A 20,809-nucleotide genomic window follows, 5' to 3' on the forward strand; every position below is an offset into this window, starting at 1 on the left:
CAAGCATCCATCTCCTGTGATGGGGGAGGGTGGGGGCAGTGCTTCCCAGGATTCCTTTCCGTGGGTTTCTGAGCCTCCCCGCAGAGTGCAAATGTGTTCATAGGACTCTCTGGATGTTTCTTATTCCTTGACTCCCCCTCTTCTCTGCTCCACACAGCTCCACATGGGATCACCGCCTACCAGTTCATAATCTGGTTCTCCAGCCACCGCACCCACCACCCTCCTTGGTATATCATCTCAGTCCTGGATGCAAGCCAGTGTCTGCACCCTCCAGCTCATCTAAGACCAAACTGGTATTTTAAGACAATTTTACTGAAGGTGGAAACTAATTGCAACTGCTACCAGATGTTCCTAGTCTTAAAGCTCATAGTCAAAATCTGACCTAGAGTCTGCCCAGCTCCTACTAGGGTTCCAGGTGGGGGGAACAGCCCCAGGAATCTCCAGGAGTCTGCACACCTCAAAGATCACTCATTTTGGCCCCAGAGAGAGAAGAAAATCCTCCCCTCCCCAGTGCAATGCCTGTGTCCTTTCCGGCCTCGGGACACGCCTTTCCTTTTGGACAGCTCTGGGCCACACGCAGGTGGCCTGAACACCAGGGCCCAGATTGACAATCAGAAGGACTCTAAAATACAGCACAAATGCATGTATCTGAGAAACAAAAACACAACAGACTTGAGGTTGCCTGGGGGAGGGAAGGATTGGGAGTTTGGGATCATCAGATGCAGACATACATAGGATGGATAAACAATAAGGTGCTACTGTGTAGCACAGAGAACTATTCAGTATCTTGTAATAAACCATAATGAAGAAAAAAAAAGAATGACTTCCAGTTTTTGGTATAACTCTGTTGGTGAGGAAAGTGCAACAGCAACTCATACCAGTTCCACACACAGTCACCCCGCCCCCAACCGGATCTGTAGGGAAGGGGGATGCAACTCCCACACCTAGTGATGCCTGGTTCTCGGCTCCAAATATCTCGGGAGAAAATGTAAGAGGACAGGAACAAGCTACTGTGAGAATATTGTAAATCCAGGTGTGGGATGGGGAGTGGGGTGTAGGCAGGACCCTAACTCTACGGGACCAGACTCCCCTAACATACCAGGAACATCCTAAACAAGCCACTGAACCTTGCAGGCTGCAGACTCTGATGCTGGTCCACTTGACCCGTGTTTCAGAGATTCCCCAAGAAAAATGGACAGGTACTTTCTGCCCTGACAAAGAGATCACACTTGAGATCATCAAGAGATGAATTCCAGTCTTACCCTACACTGCTTCAGATGTTTGCAAACCCCCAGAGGAGTTTTCCCAGCTCCAGATTTATTTTAAAATCCAGACTCTACTGGGTACCCGATTAAATACATAGAGAATTGAGAAATGCCTCATCAAAAGTAGGGAGGGAAGAGGTATTCCACCAAAATTCTTTTGTTCTTCATCATCTCGCTTCTTTCCATCCAGGAATCTCCTCTGGATCCCAATCTATCTGCCACCAGTCATCTATCTATCCATCATCTGTCTGCTTACCTACCTACCAATCTACTACCCCATGCCAATCTTAGCTGAAACGGCCACATTTTGCATGGAGAATTTGCAGGTGCTCTCCGCACTTGCTCACAGGCTAGTCTTTCAATTCCGAGTCTCTACCTGCTGATGCCTACAGCATTAACCCCTTCTCCCCTGATCACTTCCAGACTCCAGTCAACATCCCAAACTAGGATCATTTGCTTTCCTTCAAAGTGTGCCTTCTGCAAAATGTATATTTCTTTCTTTTTATTTGCATTACTTTCTTTAATTTAGGGTTTTTTTATTTTTAAAAATTGGAAAACTACAGGGAAAAGCAATAGATACTATTCTTGGGAAAAGATACCCATTACCAATACTCAGAATTAAAAACACTGTTAACTTCTTGGTATAGTTATGTTCAGGGTTTTCTACAACAATAAACAGAAAAAAAATCACTGTATAGTTTTTATTTTTAAAAATATACATATGTTCATCATAAAGAACTTAAGCAAGGCAGAAAAGTACAAAATCAAAGTTAACTATCAACCAGAAATAACCATTATTAACATTAACTAAACATCATTGCAGAAAACTTTCTCTGCATTTTTATGAAGAGAAAGCCAAACAATTGGATACATATGTAGAGAGAAAGTCAGAAATACTTTAATAAAAATGGGATAATGCTATATATGCTATTTTAATAAAAAGTATTAAATTTAATTTTACATGAATTTATCAGCAGAAAAGGAAACTGAAATGAAACAGAAGAAATCACTGAACTTCAAATAAACGTTCTTTACCACAAAAAAAAATTTCTTTTAAGATTCCTGTAAGGTGAACTAAAAGTGAAAAATGGTTAGTCACTCAGTCGTGTCCAACTCTTTGTGAACCCATGGACTGTAGCCCGCCAGGCTCCTCTGTCCATGGGATTCTCCAGGCAAGAATACTGGAGTGAGTTGCCATTCCCTCCTCTAGGGGATCTTCCCGACCCCGGGGTTGAACCCCATCCTCCTGCATTGCAGGCAGATTCTTTACCATCTGAGCCGCCATGAAAAAGCACTATACATTATAATGAGTATTTCCTCAAACTGCACGTTTGTGTAATCCTTGCTGTTGTGCTCGGTCAGTCACGTCCGACTCTCTGTGACCTCGTGGACTGTAGCCCACCAGGCTCCTCTGTCCATGGAATTTTCCAAGCAAGAAGACTGAAGCAGGTTGCTATTTCCTACTCCAGGGGATCTTCCCAGCCCAGGGATCGAACCCGCATCTCTGGGGCCTCCTGCATTGGCAGGTGGGTTCTTTACCACTGTGCCACCTGGGAAGCCTGTTTGTATAATAAACAGTATCAACTGATCCCCCACTTTGTATAAAGACATTAGTATTTTTTATTTTATGCTTATAAGGTTTAAGAGTTCATGTTTGATAATCATAACTCCCATAGTTGTTTGAAACTTTACTTTTAAATGCATTTGTGATCACCATCAATATTTCTGAAATTTTTGCTTTTATTCATAACTTATTTGGCTGGGTTTTCTTACCAAGTAGAACTCAACTAAGGGTTCATGCCTAAGAATTCACAAATTCTCTTAGACTTGAGAATGCCCATCTGCCTGGTCTTTGTACTTAAACAATAGCATGCCTGTGTGTTTTATTCTCAGATGATACTCCATTTCTCCCAGAGTTTTGGAGACATTATTTTACGGTCTTCAGGAATTGATGATTATGACAGAGAAAGCCTATAGTCAGCCTGATTTCCTCCTACATCACTCCCCTCCCCACCATCTCTCTAACCCTTAGTGGTGATTTGCTTTTGCTTTCCTGATATCCAAAGGTACTGTTGTTGTTTTATCCTGGAAATTCAGTAGCCTACCTAAGCTATGTTCAGCAATAAGTGTTTATTATCACCTATGCTCTTTTGATCTGCAGAATTATTCTTTTCTCCATTCCAGGGACATTGTCTGGTCCAACTTTGAATACATCCTCTTTATCCTTTCATGCGTTCTTAAATTCAGGCAGCACCTGAATTTAACATATTGGAGCATCTCCCTCTCGGTTGATATCTAGTAACTCCGCTCTATTTGCTGTAGTCTCTTTTTCTTCTACCCCATCAGGCCTGCTCTCTGTGTCCATAATTTCGGTTTTGTCTATGTTCAAGGGTGTCAATTCCTTCCTGGCTTTTTCTGATTTATTTGGTATACTTGAAGATTTGGGTCCGGCATTTAGTTTTGGGGCTTTACAATCTCAATCCCCTTCTGTTCCTCTCTCTTGTAACTTAGGGTTAGAATTTATGGGTTTATGAAACTAGTCTAGGCAGTCTTCAGATGGGCATATGAAGCAGTGGTGGAGAATCCCCTTCTGTTTGATGAACATCTTCTCTTCCAAGTTGGGTACTTTCCTCTCTCGGTTATAACACAAATTAGCTGCCTTATTTTTCTGTTGATTTTTTTTCCTTTGAATGGTTCTGGACTTCCTGTTTGTATCAATATAGTGAACATGCTTCTCAGCAACTTTTTTTAAAAAATTTATTTGCCTGCACCCTTAGTTGCCACTTGGGAAATCTAGTTCCCTGACCAGGGATCGAGCCCAGATCCCCTGCACTGGGAGAACAGCGTCTCAGCCACTGGATCACCAAGGAAGTCCCTTCTCAGTGCTTTTTGCCATACCTGAGACCAGTGGTTTTGTCTCCTGGTTGAGGGTTGGGGAAAGCATTTCTGGCCACTTTCATCCTGAGGGATGGTGGAGGGTACGGGGTGGGGAGGAGCTGAGTTCAGGCAGGACGGACTCTTGGTTAGAGTAACTGGGTTCTGTTTTCTCGCCCAAAGTCTGCTAAGTGACCTGGCCCAGGTGTTCCCCGCCTGCCTTGAGGATGTGCTCCATCACCATGGGGAACAACCTGAGCCAAGATCTTCCCTGTGATTCAGAACGTAGCCCTGCAGCCTTCATGTCTGTTGGAGGGGGTTCACCTTCCTCACTACCATCTCCCACTTCACATGCCCATGAAGCCTTCCCACTACTTCCAAGACAGATTCAGAAAGAAAGAGGAGCCCAGTCATTTTGCATCTCTCCAGATTAGAGGTCTTCTTGGAAAAAAAAAAAAAAATCTAGATTTCTATCCATTAAAGAGGAGCCTCACTGTACTGCATCTCTCCTCCCCACTCGGAATCCTCTTTTCTTTTCTTTGCTGTCAATATTAACATTCATGGGACCAGGGCCTATCATTCCTCATGTGGCTGCTGTCTGTGATTGCTTGCTTACTGGAGTTTGCAATTTTTAATTCATTTTTTTCAGTATTGCTGGAGGGAAATTCTGAGATTTGGCTTCCATTTATTTCCTATATCCCCCAATCCTTTGAACAGTTTTTGTGGCTTTCTCAGTTTTAATAATAATAATTAATATGCACCTAGTGTCTGTTATGTTCTAGACTCCAAACTAAGCCCTTTGGTATTCACTGCCTCACGAAAGTCTCCAAACGGTACTTTAAGGAAAGTATTATTAATTAGTGCTATTTTAAACATGAGAAAACGAAAAGCCTTAAAATATTTAAATAAGTTACCCAAAGTCACCAGTTAGTGGGTAACACCTAGACTAGCTAGTCATCAGCCAGCAGGGGTGTTAAAAGAATCTTCTTCATTTTGATCTCTCTGTATCTACACTGGGATGGCAAGAGACATTACAGGCAGACTGGGCTTTTATCTAAGAAAAGGACAACTTTCAGGCTAATTATGAGCTGGAATGACCCCTACTTTTTTCCTGAGTGACAGGAGAGCCTGTGATTTCTTGACACTTCTTGTGTCATGTGAAATGTGCCCTGAGATGTAGCAGCTGGAGGGTCACTGAGTCATGACCTCAGGCTGTGGTGCGTCTCCTCCTTGATTTTCTGCCTGCAATTCAGAAACTTTGTTGTTGTTCAGTCACTCAGTTGTGTCCGACTCTTTGTGACCCCATGGACTGCAATATGCCAGGCTTGCCTGTCCTTTACTCTCTCCCAAAGTTTGCTTAAACTCACGTCCATTGAGTTGGTGACGCCATCCAACCATCTCATTCTGTCACCCCCTTCTCCTGCCCTCAATCTTTCCCAGCATCAGGGTCTTTCCCAATGAGTGGGCTGTTTACATCAGGTGGCCAAAGTACTGGAGTTTCAACTTTAGCATCAGTCCCTCCAATAAATATTCAGGGTTAATTTCCTTTAGGATTGACTGGCTTGATCTCCTGACTGTCCCAGGGACTCTCAAGAGTCTTCTCTAGCACCACGCTTCAAAAGCATCAATTCTTCAGTGCTCAGCCTTCTTTATGGTCCAATTCTCACATTGTACATGACTACCAGAAAAACCATAACTTTGACTAGATGGACCTTGGTCAGCAAAGTGATGTCTCTGCTTCTTAATACACTGTCTAGGTTTGTCACAGCTTTCCTTCCAAGGGGCAAGTGTCTTTTAATTTGTGGCTGCAGTCACCGTCCACAGTGATTTTGGAGCCCAAGAAAATAAAATCTGACTTAGAGGCATGGCAATAGTTCAGCTTTGTCCTTAGAGTGGTTCTGAGAGCCAGAAAAGAGATTAAAATCCAAAGTCTAGCTGCAGTTAGTCCAGTGACCCGCCCTGCACCTCCCTCCCCCAGCTTCTAACCCAGAGTTACCCAGACTTACCCACGAAAGTAAGTCTTAGGTGGAAGTGAGTGGGTACTTTCGCAGGCTGCAGTATAACTGAAAATTCCCTTCTAACTGTGAAAAACTTCCAGATTTCCATCTAAAAAATTCATGGGAATTTTGCTTTCCAATATGTTTGAATTTTATATTAGAGTTGATATTAGAATCTTCCAGGAAAATTACCTTTCCAGGAAAATATGCTAGGCTTATCTGGGGTTTGCTGCCCTGAAACTTTGCATCTTGGGGGAGTGGGGGGTGAAAATAAGCATCCTTCTCTACACCCGTCTCAGCAGCTCTGCGTCTTTACGGTTTCTCAGTTCAGAATAGAAAACACTTGTCTTAGTCCACTTGCAGAGTGAGCAGGGGTAGGCTGCTTGCCTAGAAGGTCTGTCTGTCCTGGCTCACCAGCCCTGGCCAGCTTCCAGGACACCAGCCAGGCCACAGACAGGGGAGCCTGCCTTTCCCAAACGCGTCTCCCGCCATGACCTCAGCGCAAAAGGACTTTTGCAGCTGGGCCCTGCCTCCCAGGAGGTGTTTACCCAACAAAAGCTGACCGCCAGGCAGACTGAGCGGGGGCCAGTCACAGGACTTTCCAGGTTATTTGTCTTCCCCTCCAGACTCCAGGAATTCCCACCCACATCCTCCAGCCCTAAGTCTTAAAGTCATTTACCCGAAGTGAGGCACATTGAATTCATTACCTTTAATTTCAGCAGCCCTCAAAGACAGGTGTTTTTGTACCCATTTTGCTAAGTAGAAAACTGAGGTGAAGAGGCTTGCTTTCAGCCACACTGTCAGTAAGGGGCCCAGTGAGATTCAAATGCGTGTAAGTGTTACCTCCCACCCCACAGTGGGGATTCTGCATCTGAGGTTCAGAGGTGTGGGTGCTTTACCTCCCGGGAGTCTGAGCAGCAGACAGTGTGAGGTACACTTTGTTCACCCACTCCTGCTCTGAGAAGGGTCACACCTGTGTGTCCCTCCTCTTTCCCTGAGGGTGAGATTTTTCCCATGAGAACCTCCGGTCTTCATGCAAGTAGACTTCTAGTGGCCTGAGACTCCAGTTCTGCAGGCTGACCCTCTGTCTATGGCCTTGCCCAGGGTGCATGTGGACTCACTGGGCAGCGCAGTCCTTCTCCATCAGTACCCGCTAGAGGCTCCCTCTATCTCTTTGCAGTCATCCTGGACTCCCAATCACCCCTTTACATCACTAAAAACGGTGCTGGTGCTACAGAAGCTACAAATGAGCCCACATACCAGGGTCGTAGAGAACACACACACATGCACGTAACATACACACACGTGCTATGAGAAGTTGAACAGCCCTAGGGCCATCCGTCAGCAGTCTGTGCTCAGAACCATGTGCATGATGGAGGGAAAGAGGAAAAGAAGAGGGAGATAAGACTGAGTTGGGTGGAGGCTAATCAGGGAAGGCTACCAGGAAGAGGTGAACTTGCATTGCACCTGAGGAGCTCCATCATTCTTACACTGTGGTGAAAAGTGAAAGGAGAAACAAGTGAGCCAAGGCTTGCTTTCAGCTGCACAGTCAGTAAGGGGCATGTGTGTGCCTGTGTGAAGAGTCGTGAAGATGCTGGAAGCGGCATCATCCAGTTAGAGGAGGGAAGAGAAGGCGATGCCAGGCAGGGGGAGGTCAGGCTTGCACCAGGGGCTGCAGCTCCACCTCCCTGTGTGCCCTGCTTCTCCTCACTCCCTGCCCCACCCCAGCCACTAGGAGCAGTGTAGTGGGCACCAGTGAGTGACTGCTTCAGGATGCCCATTCTCTGGGCACTGCCCTTGAAGGATACAGGAGAGATATAAAGGATATCTCTTTATATATATAGATATAAAGGTACTCCTAGACCCTGCCCTGGCCAAGGATGACACCCTCGTCTCCCAAGCTGGGCCAATCAGACTCTCTCCCCTGAAAGATTAAAAAAGGAGATACACAGTGGTCAAGGGATGCTTATGCTTGAGGCAAAGCAAAGGCTCACCGACTATAGGCTGCGGAGCGCAGGAGCAGCCTGGCTCCTGCCCTTCTCAAAGCAACTCGCCTTTGACTTCTGGAATGCCCCCAGAGACTTCCAGTAACATTTCTCATTTTGCTTGAGTTCACTAAAATAACCACAGTTGATACAGAAGGGGCCGTGAGCAATTTTCTCATTGAGCACCCCAAGTGTTAAGAAAATTAACCGTGTCATCTCTCTTCATCCTCTCAAAAACCACACGCTCAGTTCAGTCGCTCAGTCGTGTCCGACTCTTTGAGACCCCATGGACTGCAGCATGCCAGGCTTCCCTGTCTATCACCAACTCCCAGAGCTTGCTCAAACTCCTGTCCACCGAGTCAGTGAAGCCATCCAACCATCTCATCCTCTGTCATCCCCTTCTCCTCCTGCCTTCAATCTTTCCCAGCATCAAGGTCTTTTCAAATGAATCAGTTCTTCGCATCAGGTGGCCAGAGTATTGTAGTTTCAGCTTTAGCATTAGTCCTTCCAAGGAATATTCAGGACTGATTTCCTTTAGGATTGACTGGTTGGATCCCCTTGCAGTGCAAGGGACTCTCAAGAGCCTTCTCCAGCGCCACAGTTCAAAAGCATCAGTTCTTCGGTGCTCAGCTTTCTTTATAGTCCAACTCTCACATCCATACATGACTACTGGAAAAACCATAGCTTTGACTAGATAGACCTTTGTTGGCAAAGTAATGTCTCTGCTTTTTAATATGCTCTCTAGGTTGATCACAGCTTTTCTTCCAAGGAGCAAGCATCAGGTTAAATAAAGTGTCTTTAATCACATGTGAGTAGGATTATTGTTCATGTTTTACAGATTAAGAAACAGACTGGGCTCCTAAAGCCAGCTATAGCATTGCCCAGGTTCAAACTGGGAGGTAGTGGGGTTGATGACAACCCAACCGTGGTCTGCCTGATTGCCAAGGCTATTTTCTTTCCCTCCTTCCTTGTGTCTCCCCACATGCATTAACCCAGGCCTGGTGTTATTATCTTTGGGTTAAACCTGGTTCCCTTTGGAGTAGTCAGTATCTTTTAAAAAATTATTTTTGGGGTAAAATGTGCATAAAATTCATCCTTATTGGTATGTAGCACATTCACACTGGGGTACAATCCTTATCACTGTCTAGTTCCAGAACATTTTCATCACATCAAAAGGAAAATCTCTCCCCATTTCCCTGTCCCCATACCCCAACATGGCAACCACTCACCTACTCTCTGTCTCTATGGATTTGCTGATCTTGGACTTTTTATGTAAAAGGAATCATGAAATAGGTGGCATTTGTACTTGGCTTTTTTTACTTAGAATTAGGTTTTCACAGTTTAGCCACATTGTAGAGTGGCTCATTACTTCACTTCTTTTTGTGGCTGAATAATATTCCATTGCCTGGATATGTCACATGCTGTTTATGCTTTCATCAGGTGATAGACACTTGGGCTGTCTCCACCTGTTGGCTACTGTGAAGAATGCTGCTCTGAACATTCATGTACAGGCTTTTATTTGAACATCTGTTTTCAATATGTTGGGGTATTTACCAGGAGTGGGATTTCTGGGTCCTATGGCAATTCTATGTTTAATTTCATGAGAAAATGATATAGTTTTATGTCTTTCTTCTCTTGGAAATTTCCACAGCTTTCTCCCCAGCATCAAGGCACCATGACAAAAGACAGAGAAAAGCAGTGTTCAGAGAAAGAAGGAAGCTCCCTTTAAAATTCTGGGAAAGAAACAACCGTTCTACGGTTGGTTGAAGGTTTACCAAAGGCAGGCACAATACTGAGCACTTTATGCAACTTTCGCGAGTGTTCAGGACCTAGGCCATTGGAGTAAACTCTTACCCCAGCCTGGGGCCTGGGAGGGTGCTCTGGCCAGGGACACACAGCATCAACATTGATCCGGATCCTAACCACTCCAGCGGGGGGTGGGGGGAGGGGCTTGTGGGTGACTGCAAATCTGCATTTCAATTCCCAAATACAAATTAAACCCAAAGTTGTCATCAAAGAAAGGATGAAGATGAGGATCAAAGTGATTCCACACTCCCGGAAAAGAAAGAGATTAAAGAAGGTGAATCGAACACAGTTTTAAAGAGGTTTTTAAAAGGTGTTAATGCAGGCTAATGCAGTTAATGAAGGTTAAAAAAATAAGTACTGCTCAATTAGCATTTTCAGCTAGAAAAAGGAGAGCTTTTTTGCACCTTCCCTTATATCAAAGCCTGGATTCTTCCTCTTATGAAAAGACAGCCTCGATTATTTTAAAAGGAAGAAGAGATTAAAAATAGATTTATGATAATTGCTTCATCCATAATAGTAACAATTTATTTCTCGGCTTCTAAACTCAACCTCATAACATATGGTATATTTGCCTGCCCCCAAGCAGTCTTTGAACCAACGCTGTGAGAGAGTGAGGGTGAGCTTCGAGGAACCACTGATTAAAATCTAGGATCCAGTTTTCGGCTAGACTCTCCTCTTCGTTTGACATGATGGGAAGTAAAACAACCACAGATGGACCCAGAAAGTCCTGGGTTTGATCTTCTGTCAAGTTTTTACTGCTGAAAATGAATGCATTGCTGTTGCCGTTCAGTCGCCAAGTCATGTCCAACTCTTTGTTACCCCATGGACTGTAGCATGCCAGGCTTCCCTGTCCTTCACTCTCTCCTGGAGTTTGCTCAAATTCATGTCCATTGAGTTGATGATGCCATTAAACCATCTCATCCTCTGCTGCCCCCTTCTTTTGTCTTCAATCTTTCCCAGCATCAGAGTCTTTCCCAATGAGTGGGCTCTTCACATCAGGTGACCAAAGTTTTGGAACTTCAGCATCAGTCCTTCCAATGAATATTTGGGCTTGCTTTCCTTTAGGACTGACTGCTTTGATCTCCTTGCAGTCCAGAGGACTCGAAAAAATCAGTTAAGATGAAACTTTTGAAAGTCTAAAACTCGTTCTTTTGGCATGTACAGTCAGAGAAAGTTTGCTTGATAAAATACTTTATTCAGAATTTTGACCTTGAGAAAATAGGGGTCTGGGAGCCAAGGAGGCACTTAGAAGACCTATGACGGGGGGTGGGGGGGGTCATCCACCCCTCCAATCCTGACCTTCATGGGTCAAGAATAATGGTGGTGATAAGGCTGGTGATAAAGATGAAGATAGAGGCAATAACAGGGTGCTGCTGCTACACATCTGTTGAGCACTTCCTGTTTGCTAAGTAGCATACATGCACTTCTCATTCATTCCCCAGTGAGCCCATTCTACAGATGAACAAACTGAGGCATGAAGAGATTCGTTTCTTCCCCCAGTTTACACAGTTGTCCAAGTGCAGAGCTGGGATGTTTACACAGGTCTGACTCCCTCCAAGTCCATAGCATCATTGACTACCAAGTTGTCCAGTTAAGATGTCTGCAAAACTAAGACAATTGCTCGGTACAAACACTTTCCAAGTTACCCACTGGATGTAAGGTTCTAAGGGCAGGAACCAAATGAAAACTCTCCTCTGCTCCCTACCCCCAAGGAATTCCAGCACAAACACTCCATTCCACAAACAGATGCATCCTTGTCATTTGCAAATTTCCTATTCCTGATTTGGGTTGTTGACTGGCAGCCCCTGAGTCCCAAGGTCTGTAATCAGGAGTTCTGCTGAGTCACACATTTAACTCCCAGGCCCTGCAAGGCCAGGGTGGAAGACAAGACCACTGAGTGGGCATGAACAAGAGCCTGGTTCCGGGCCCCTCCGGCTCCTATTTTTTGTCCTCTTCTCTTCAGGTACAAGGAACACTGGAAAGTGATGGAGAGTTTGCTCCCTTTTTGCAAATGCCCCAAGAAGGAAGCCCGGAGCTTGTCCTATGGCGATGCTCATAACTCTAGGCCTCGTGCCTACGTCACAACTCAGCCCTCCTAGGGTCTTCTGCATTCTGCTAATCTTTGCTTATGACAATAATAATATGCTTAGATTCCTGCTGCTCTCCAATGCCCCCATCTCTTACCCCTCCCTGCCCTCCACTCCCGGCCCTAAGTTACCCAGTCCTCACTGATTTCACTGTGGTGAGCATCACATTCACCCCATCACATATGTTCATATGAGCCACAAGCTGCTCAAGGGCAGGCCTGGTCCCAATCATCTTTGTTTCCCCAGTACCTAATACATCAAGGTGCCATGGGAAATCGTTTGTTGAATAGATACATGCGTTAATACCTAGTGAATTACAAGTGAAAATAACACTTAACTCTATACCTCCACTGTGATTTGACTGTGAAAAAAACTGAAGGCCAGAGAGGGTAAGTGACTTGCCCAAATTCACACAGTCCCTGAATCCCTTACTGCTGGTCAAGAGTTGTTATACAAAGCATCAAGCCTGATCCCCAGAATACAGAAGAAACTCAACCCACTCTAATCTCCCCACCTCTGCCCCTTTGCCTGAGTGGTTTGGCAACAGAGCTGAGGCTAATTCCCTCTTTCATTGTTACTCCTACATTTGAGGAATTTGCATAAAGAACAAGTCCTTTAGGGTGACCAACCCACCCGCAAACTGAAGTCAATCCTCAGGACTTATGTTTTGTTACCACAAGCGGACATCCAAGCCATGCCTAAGACATCAGCAACTGAAGGAAATCAGTGACTATAGGATCAGGTCCCTCCAGCACACCTCCACAAGTGGGAAACTCCGTCCCATTTTCAGATAACACTAATGTTGACATTTCTCCAACTCATTCTGCCTCCCCACTCCCCTTCTGGGTCCCAGTGAAGCCTCTGAGACTTCAGAGAACCCACTCAAACTCTCTGCCCACATAGCTCCCCCAAACTTGAAAACAATCCCCTTCCCGACAGTCATAGTCCTACAGAACCTCGTATTCTTCCTGTTGTATCAGCGGTACTCTGGCTGGAAATGCTTAGTTTGGTGGAGAGGAAACATGTTTATGTTCTTTATTCGTCTCCCAGGTTGGACTCAGAACCCTCACTTTATGTCAAGGTCATGTCTCTTTTCAGTTTCAGGTTCCCTGGGGCTGAGGTCTCTGCCTTCCCCTTAATGAAGTCCATATAGCATCCAAGTCTCCGTGGGGCCCAGGGCAGAGCTGGACCCAGCCCCTGGGCATAGGCTGGCGAGCAGAGAAGCAGCATCTCAGCTGGGAGGCAGACCGCCTCCCCCTGTGCCATCCAGACTTTGCAAATCACCCCAATAACTCTCTCCATCCAGGAGCCACGTCTTTACTGGGGGAAGGGAGTTTTAAATTGGTAGCTTCTGAACATAATAAGCTCAAGACCAGACAAAAGCTGTGCAACAGCCCCCGTGGGAACCAGTGGTTTTATGAGCCCGTCATATTTACTATTATCCAATGAGTCATCGGCGGCGTGTTTTCATTTTGAGGCTGCTGGACAAATAGGCTCTCATTGGAGCCACTGTTAATCCATTATTTACGCCTGCTCCTTGTCCTCTCCAGCACAGCTTTGCAGACAGGAAATTCACTCTTCATCCACCAGCCACGCTCACCAGCCTCATGCACATCCTTCATTTCAAGCACAGCCCGTGGTGTTTAAAAATAGCAAACTAGGCAAACACTCTGATTATGAAATTTCTAGCTGATATTTCCCTTGCCTTTCATTAGGGAGAAAACGAGCATGAAGTGAACCCACAAGGCCAATGGGTAGAAATGAAGAGCGCTGTGTTTATGACTTCTGTTCAGAACTGCTTCTCAGGAAGCTTCTGTTGATACTGGAACAAGTGGAACTGACAGTCTGAATCCAGCAGTTGTGCCTAAAGATGGCTTCACTAAAGCCCAGGAAGGAGGAACAGATAGCTAATTAGTAAATTGGCCTCAGGTTTGCACTTATAAGAACAAATCACTTGTGAGTTTTCAGAATCAGACTATATGTTTTGTGCCAGGGGAAAGGAAATGTAAGGTTTATGAAATTTAAAGTGACTCATTGAATCCAAATTTGCTTTCTGCTATTGGCCACCAATGACCCGTCATCTTGGCTAAACAAGTAAACACTTTATTTTCGAAGCAGGAGGACAGCTGGTGTCTTGCTGTCCTGCTGCTGCCTGCATTGCCACTCAGAGGGCTGTGTCACTGGGACCAGGCAGAAGTCTGGAGGGGGCGACTCGGAGACCCCTCGTGAGCAGCTGTATGGGACTGGAGGGTGACTGAGTGACAGGTGGAACTGTGAGGGGCGGGCTGGTAACCAGAAAAGGATCAGGGGGCAGGGCTGCAGATGGCAAGAAGGAAACACATTCTAGGTCCAACTGGCTTCTCCTTGGAGCTTGAATCTGGACCAGAGCGACAGAAAGACTAAAAGTCATTGGCACTTAACTTGCACCAGCAGCGGAAGCAGCAATGGCAGCCTTTTAAGATCTGTTCTTTTATCAATTCTTCCTGTTTCTGAGACCCACATGTGACTTCATTTGTCGTTCTGGTTCCAGGCCCTCTGGGCTGGCTCTCCAGCCTGCCCTTCAATCCCATGAGCTCAGCTCCATCTTTACGATAAACTCCTTGTGCTGATATTAGCCAAAGTGCTTTCTGTTACTTGTACCCAAAACTTCCTAGCAGATAAGAGCTGAAAAATGAAAGCAAGAGAGGAACACACACCAAAATCAAAGGCCCGATAGTCCTGGCGGAGGGTCAAATCAGAGAAGGAGACGCCAGCCCAGGGCCCAAGGCATGTGAAGTCAGAAGGAACACTCCAGGGAGAGGGTACAGCAGGCCCGGAAGCCCAGGCAGCATTCTATTGGCAGCTGATACCATTGCCCACATTTTAGACCCATGGGTGGTACACTGCGAGTCACTCCCAACCTTGAGTCTGAAAGGTGCCAGATGCAATGTGACAGCTCTTAATCTTCAAAGCTCTTATTCTAATTTTGACCAATGGTGGGAGGTCAGGTTAGGAAGGTAAATATGCTTTCTGCCTAGGATGATTTGAGTTCACTGGAAGACAGCGGGGCGTTGGATTTGAATTATGTATTTATTCATTAAGCAAACATTGATTGAGCTCCTATTCTCTGCCGCTATGTGCTCTGGGCACTGGGGACATTAAGGTGACTAAGTCACAGGCCCTGCGTTTGAGCTTGAGTAAGGACGGTATGCAAACGGCGCTGCATGATAGACCGGAGCACATGCGCACTTCAGAAGAGAGGGGTCCTTTGAACTGAGGGGAACAGGGAAGATGATGGGAGAAGCTGACCTTGGAACCGCTCCTTGAAGGAGAGGGAAGGTCTCACTAAGAGCAATTCCAGACACAGGGGCACACACAAAATGTGGCTAGGGTATCCTCAGTGCTGCCGGGGGAAGTAGGCCGACATTAGATTGTGGAAGGCCAGGCTGGGAAGTCTGGATTTTACCTACACTCAATGAGGAGCCAGTAAGGACTTAGAGCCACAGAAGAACAAGATCAAAGCAGTGACCTGCAGAGAATCTCCCAGCAGCAACCTGAAGAGCCGATAGGAAATGGGGGAGAATCTAAGCATAGGTCAACCTGCTTGGAGAATACTGCCATGTTCCAAGCAGGCCCCTTCACCTGAGTCTAAGAGTGGAAATACAGAGGAAGACAGAAAGGAAAGTTCCTGACAGTGGAAAAGTCAAGAGATGTGGCATCGGAGAGCAGGCAGGTATGGAGGGAGAAGGTGACCCAAGGGGGTCCACAGGGTTTGGATCAAAATAGCTGCTCAGTTCTATTAAAAGAACACCCATTTCCTGATCACCTGCTCTGTGCAGAGCAGGGGTTAGGGATGGGGAGGAGGTGCTGAGGCATTAGTGTAGGAGAGGAAAAGATGGAAAAGGCCCAGGTCCCGGAGGACCTGTGATTCCATGCTGAGGAGCCGGACTGCTTCCGAAAGACTGGTGATTATCACAATGTGCTCTGTGAACCTGAATCTCCCTTTAGCAGCAGCGAGGGGACACTATGCCTCTCAGCACTCCACTACCAGCTGACTTGAATGAAGTCTTAGGGGTAAGAAGAGGGAATTGCAACCCAGAGGGAAATGTATGACTGTTACTAGAAGTGGCTATGCCTTAAACCTCTTAAGCCTTAAAAAGTCAGTTCTTAGGTAATGTAAACCCAATCCCAAACCAAGGCCTTCATTGGGGTGGTTTCTGGCCTGGTTTCTAGACCGCCTCCATCCTCTATCCCAGGATTAATTTCATCCCAAGACACTCAATAGTGCCAAGTTATATTTGTTTCAGAGCAAAAAAACACCTATCAGGGTTTAGTCCAGATAAGACATTCATAGGAGTACACAGTCCAGTGTCCCAAATCAAGACCACATAGCATCCTTCATGAGGGGCCAGTAACCGAGTCAAAGCTGAGTTGTGCCAAGCCCAGGTGCTCCCTTCCATGATCTCCACCGTGAACGGTCAAGGTCAGGACTATGTGTCACTTTGGCACAGTTTTCACTTCCTGTCTCCTGAGAGCAAACGCTCAGGCAAGGACAGACCACACATACACATATATACTCCACATACACACAGAAACAACACCAAACACATCCCTGTGTGTTTAGCCCCTCGGTTATGTCTAACTCTTTGCAACCCCATGGACTGTAGGCTGCCAGGCTCCTCTGTGCATGGAATTCTCTAGACAAGAATACTGGAGTGGGTATCCATTCCCTTCTCCAGGGGATCTTCCTGACCCTGGGATCGAACCCCAGTCTCTTGCATTGCAGCCAGATTCTTCACCATTTGAGCCACCAGGGAAGTCCCATACATCCCTAGAGGAAATAATAATTCACAGGTGGGGAACACAGTCTCTCCACATTTAGAGAGAATGGTTTTCTTTAACTCCATAGGGAAGCAGTTCAGTCCTTTATACTCAACAGAGTACAAAACTGACCATTTAATACCAGCTCAAAACAATCTGCAACTGGGGCTTCCAGGAGAACCCTGAGTGCTTGTGCCCTTGGCTTGCAGCTGCCCCTCCCAGACTCTGTAGGTGACAGAGCTACTTAGAGGCTCTAAAGTGGTGGCCCTTCTAGCTCAGAAGGGTTTCCATGCAGTCCCCGTCCGTCACTGTGTAATAGAAGATAAATATGCTGAGCCTCGGATAACATGCGTAAACCAAAATGTCCAACACCCAAAGCCAGGCTGGGATTCAAGTTCAAGTCCACTTGAGCAGCAAGTGAGCTCAGCCAGTGAGCGTGTGGCCTTTCCTGTGAGGTGTTGATTGATACATGATGAGTTGTTGAACATTGAAGGTGACCTTTGGTGGGCAAGATGTATCTAGCGTGATATGGTCAGTCGGTTATGAGATTAAATGGATAGAAACATGATTCCACCTTGCACTTGGGACTTGGCGTCTAAGTCTTTCAGATTCAGTATGTGTTCAACTCTGGGCCTGGTAACAGCTGGGCCTGGCTTCCTTGATCTTGTATGAGCCAGCCCAAATGAAATGGGCAAAATTATTCAGGATTGAGTGCCGACACCACCGTGATGACCCACATCAGAGACTCATATCAGCCTTGTCAGCATATTTCCCTTGGCTTTTCATTGAGGAGAAATTAAAAACTGAGATCTTGAAGAGAAATAGGATTCCCTCTCCCCATCTCAAAAAAAAACTGTGGAAGAAAAGAGAAGCAATCATTTTTATTTCATTTTCTCCTATTATGGAGACAGTGAGAGGGGAAGACTCTGTGTTCTCATAAGTTCAGTTGATTAGCAGGATGATTTGTTTCATTTCCAGGCTATAAACTCACAGGGGCCCAAATAGGTCAAGTGACTTATCCAAGGTCACACAGCCTGCAGACCTAGAGTCCTGCTGCCTGTCATGCAATAAATGATTCTTGCTTGCTTTCCACTTCCTGCATCATTACCTTGAAAACCACACACACACATACATACATGTGAATGCTCACACACACATCGCCTCCCAGAACAAATTAGCTAGACTCTGGAGAGACTTGTCATAGCATCAGTCACAACATCATAGGTGGGAAGTTCTTAAAAGGTTGTTAGCAAACTCATGAATTCTGTAATGACTGCTCAATAATTCCCAGGGCTAAGGTGAGTCCTGAAACACACATTTTTCACTTGAAGAAGATTGAATTAAAACCATGTGTATGGTGCCGTTGACAAGCACTGCCCTTTGTCCTGAGAATATTTGTACTATGAAGAACCCATGGAGAGGGAAGACCAAGGTTCCCTAGGGAAGCAGACCTGGGGAAAACATCTGAATCAGGTGCTTAGAGGGTGAATGCGATCTCCGGTTCAGCACTAAGCCCCCACCATCCCCAGGACCACCACCATGGTTCTAGGTGGTCAGTAAGAAGTTCTGAGTATCCACTGTGTGCAGGGCTCAGTCTTGCATAGTAAGAGAGGAAACAAGACGAGAAACATGCTGCCCGGATGCAACAAACTCTGGTTTTAATTGGGAGACACTGTCTCTGTTCTGGGAAACCTCCCAGGAAGCTGGGAGGGTCCCTGCCCTTGGGAAGCTCTCAAATTCTTGGAAGACATATAAACTTCTGGAGCTCTTGGTTGGGTACAGAAGACAAGGTCTGTGCCCTTGGGAAAGACCAACCCATGTGTAGGATGGAGGGAAGGGGAAAAGACTGAGTTTGTGCTTAGGAAACCTCCAGACCAGTGGGGAGGATAGAGTTCCTGCTGTGATCAGGGAGGGACCTTTGGTCTCAGGGGGAGTCCCCACCCTAACAGGGAGTTTCATCCCATTTTGGTACCCACACATTGTATACATCTACAGTCCCTTGGACTGCAAGGAGATCCAACCAGTCCATCCTAAAGGAGATCAGTCCTGGGTGTTCATTGGAAGGACTGATGCTGAAGCTGAAACTCCAATACTTTGGCCACCTCATGCGAAGTGTTGACTCATTGGAAAAGACCCTGATGCTGAGAGGGATTGGGGGCAGGAGGAGAAGGGGACGACAGAGGATGAGATGGCTGGATGGCATCACTGACTCGATGGGCATGAGTTTAAGTAAACTCCGGGAGTTGGTGATGGACAGGGAGGCCTGGCGTGCTGCGATTCATGGGGTCACAAAGAGTCGGACACGACTGAGCGACTGAACTGAACTGAACCTTGTAGCATCTTGTCTGGAATAATCTCTTCTATGGCTGGCTATGACTATTAATGTTTCTCTTTAGAGTTCATAACCCAGCTTGGAACACCACATTTAGACTACATATCTCCATCTGCATTTGGCACCTGATTTACCCCATGAAGACTTCATTTACCTGTCTGTGAAGAGGCCAGTCCCAGGATGGCCAGATGCTGAGGCCTCATTCACAGACACTCCACAAGCTCTTTCATCCAGAGCAAGTGGCCCAGGTGCCTGGTGAGTCCAAGAGATGTCGGGCCATGGTGAATTTCTCATCAGTAATAGGGAAAATGGCCATCCAAACCAAGCTTCAGAAGGCCCAGAGCAGACAAGGGGAGAAGTCAAGGCGATGATTGGAATCCACTTCTGCTTCTTCACAATTTTTTCTTATGTGACTCTTGCTTCCCATCAGCCTTGGGACCAGTGGTGACTTGAGTGAGAATCACAGAGGCTTCTGGATTTGAGCTCCACCTCGTTCCCTTCCTGGGCCCCAGGTCCCAGGTCCTGCCTTCCCCATAGTCCCAGGGGCCTGTTAACTACACATGACATGAGAGAGGCATGGGGATGGAGGGGGAACTAGCTCTGCCCCTCTGTCTCTCCAGCTCATGGCTCCTCCCAGCTCCCCTGTTGTTGCACCCACAGGCAGAATTGCACACACAACAGAATTGCACCTCTTTCCACCATCCTTGACTGGTTGCTTCTACTGAGCACAGTCATTTCCAGGGCCCATGCTCAGCTTCCCCGCCCACTTTCCCTAGGAACTTAGGACAAGGACCTCAAGGGTGATACCAAAAGCCCTTTGAGAAATGCACTCACTGGCCAGGGTCAAACATGAACTCAGCACCCACCCAGGGTCTTAGGGACTTGACTTTCTCCTATTTCAAGTTGATGTCCCAACCTTCAAGGGACCCGGTAACCTCCTCCTGAACCTGAGGACATAGTGGAAATTTTCCCTTTTGTTTGAAAGTCTCGGTTCCAGTGCAGACACAACAGCTCCCGTGTTCCATCATTTCTGAGAGGTGGTTTCCTGATTAGACCCCACATCATGACTACACTACTTTATTTACTTTATTAAGAAATTTACTTTATTAAGAACTACTACCTGGGGAAAAAATCAATAAATAATTCAATAAATCAGGCAATGTAGTCTAATCATCATGAGTTAAGGTTCATTTGGGGAAAAAAGCTCTTCTAACTTGTTGACTAATCTAAATTCTGATATAGTTTTAAATAAACACTGATGTGTAGTGCACGGACAAATCCTAACCATCTCTGCTACCACAATGCATCAGGGTCTTTGTGGGCCAGCTCCCACTGTGAGCATACAATTGCATGTTGCTCTTTCACACTCAAATGCACAGCGGTCACTGGTTTGAACTGTGCTTTCTGAGTAGAGGGAGCAGGTTGAAGGTCTCTGGGATTTCAGAAAGATGGAAGAGAAGATGAAAAGACTGAACTTGGAGTCGGAGGATATGATGTCAAACTATGCAACTCCAAGGAAGGCATTTAATCTCTCAGTTTCTTCTTTGATAAAAAGAGGGAAATGACAATTATATTTTGGATGATTTTGGTTTGTGAAAAGAGACAGAAAAGAACCAAATCAAAAGAGACATCAGATGGAGCATAGCCAATCTTTCTCCTCCTG

This window comes from Muntiacus reevesi, chromosome 7 (assembly GCF_963930625.1).
Source record: "Muntiacus reevesi chromosome 7, mMunRee1.1, whole genome shotgun sequence".
Lineage (NCBI taxonomy): Eukaryota > Metazoa > Chordata > Mammalia > Artiodactyla > Cervidae > Muntiacus > Muntiacus reevesi.